This window comes from Gavialis gangeticus, unplaced genomic scaffold (genome assembly GCF_001723915.1).
Source record: "Gavialis gangeticus isolate Ggan-Ray unplaced genomic scaffold, GavGan_comp1, whole genome shotgun sequence".
Classification (NCBI taxonomy): Eukaryota; Metazoa; Chordata; order Crocodylia; family Gavialidae; genus Gavialis; species Gavialis gangeticus.
In genome coordinates this window covers 57,549,895-57,552,357 of record NW_017729025.1, presented here as the reverse complement: position 1 = coordinate 57,552,357, position 2,463 = coordinate 57,549,895, and positions in this window count along the sequence as shown.

Below are 2,463 nucleotides of genomic sequence, written 5' to 3'. Positions count from 1 at the left end.
CGGCCAGGGTTGACTTTATCCTTGCAACAGGGCTCATTTATTGAGCCTGGTATTATAAGGCTCCTGCCATGGGGGGCAGCCCTGGCCTTTCCCTTCTTCCTTAACTTCATAGCAGCTCCTGTCTGGCCGTTGCTATGGGCACTAAAAGCTTTGAAGAGAAAGGTGGCTGGGGGCTGAGGGAGTATGGGGCACCACTGACCCCTGGCAGCACACCGCAGTGCCTCCCTGCCCCCCACCTCAGCCCACTCCCAGGAATAGGGCTGGGGGTGAGGGCAGTTGTGCCCCTCTGTGGGCCGCACACATGCTGGCTGGTTGGGTGGGTTTGCACATGGTAGCTGCCACCTTCATGTCCAATCCTGCCTTCCTGCAGCTGGCTGCATGGCTTTGCAGGCAAGTGGCATGGGGTGTGGCAGCAGAAATGGCTTCTGCAGCAGAAGTGGCTGCTGTGTGTGAGCTGCACACATGCCACCCAGCCAGCTGGCTGGCAGGGGTGCGGCTTGCATGCAACGGCCGCCACTGCACTGCCACTGCTGCCCTGCAATCAGCCACATGGCTCCATGGCCGTGGCTCCACAGTGGTGAGGGGTGGTAGCTGTGGCAGCTGTGTGCCAGCCAGGGGGGACTCGCACATGGTGGCTGCCACTGCTGCCACTTGCCTGTGGAGCCATGCCCACAGAGCCATGCAGCTGGCCATGGGATGACAGCGGTGCTGTGGTTGGTGATGGTAGCAGCTGTGTGTTGGCCGGTGGCAGGGGGGGTTCGCATACGGCAGCCACCACCACCTCACACTGCCATTGCTGTTTGTCTGCAGAGTCTAGCCTGCAGACAGGGGGCTTTTGTGTGGCAGCCACCTCTGTGTAAGCACAGCTCCATAGGCAAGCAGCAGTAATGGCAGCCACTGTGTGCAAGCCCCTCCCCACCCCCTAACTGGCACACAACTGCCACAGAAACCACTCTGCACCGCCACGGAGCTGTACGGCTGGCCATGGGGCACAAGTGGTGGTGCACTGGTGGCCATCACATGGAACCCCTCCCCCTTCCTCCCTCCCTTCCCCCCCAACCAGCTGGCCAGGTGGCACGTGTGGCCCACACACAGTGGCTGCCACCATACCACTGCTGCCATGCCCCACACCACTTGCCCACAAAGTTGTGCAGCCAGCTGCAGGAAGGCAGCATGGGGCACAGTGGGAGAGTTGTGGTGGTGGCTGTCATGTGTGAACCCCCCCGTCAGGCTGGCCAGCATGTGTATGGCCCACAGAGGGGCACCCCTGCCCTCATCCCCCAACCCTGCTCCTGGGAGCGAGCACAGAGGCATGCTCTCTCCCCCACTTCTTGATCTGCCCCCCCCCAGCACCTTCCCTTTCCCCTGACCCTTCCCCACACACACACACACACACACACACACACACTTACCTGATGGGGTGGATTTCAGTGTCTGTGCGTGCATCTGTGTCTGCATGTCTGTGCCTGTGTATGTGGGGCTGAGGAGCTGTTGTGGGGGGTGTGAGGGGCATCAGGAGGGATGAGGAGCCTGTGGGGGAGAGTGAGGGCCACCAGCAGTACTGGGGTGGGCTGTGGGGGGCCTTTAATTTTAGTCATGGATTTGGGGTTTTTAATCAACGAATTTGCTATTTTTAATCATAGAAAACCAGGATCCCTGTAGTATGACCCTAGCAGTAACAGTAAATAGAGAAAAAACTTTACTGTAAATGTAAAATGAACATTAAAAAAATTTAAAAGTTTAAAGCAGAATTGTAAAGGTTTCATAAGAAAACTTTTAAGTGGATTTTCTGAACTTAATTTCAGAACTTAATTCAGGCCAAATTAATTCAGGAGTATCAAGGGGCAACAAGGATTCTCAGGACGGTTGTGTGAAGCTCTGGTAGCTGATTCAATTTGGAGGAGATTCAGCCTGATTTGGGGGCCGAATCTCCAAATCCAAATCGAATTGGGAGACTAAGTATAAGCTCCGAATTGATTTGAAGCATCCAAATTGATTTGGAAAAAAATTCGGTCAATTTGGAGATTTGGCCATAGACTTAACAAGCAGCTGATAGCTCCCTCCAGCTGGTAAATCTGTTGGGTTTGGGGGAGTGGGGAGGGAAAGGGTATGGGGGAGGGAGGGATTGGGGCTGGGGATGGGACAAGCTGCCCAGCCAGGGCAGTGGTGGGGACAAGATGTGGAACAGCTAACTCCAGGTGGAAGGGGGCTCGGCAGTGCTGGAAGCAGGGTCTGTGCCCTGCTGCCACCCAGAGAGAGCCACATCTGCGCTGCACCACATGCCAGCTGGGCAAAGAGCAGCAGAGCATAGCCCCCATGGCTTCCCTCACTGGGGCAGAGGCAAGCACAGCTGGAGGAGTTGTAGGAGAAGTCCCCATGTCCGCCCTGCCTGGTGCCATTCCCCACCTAGCTCCAGCCTAGTCCCAGCACTTAAAAAAAAAAAAAAGAAGAAAAAGAAAAAGA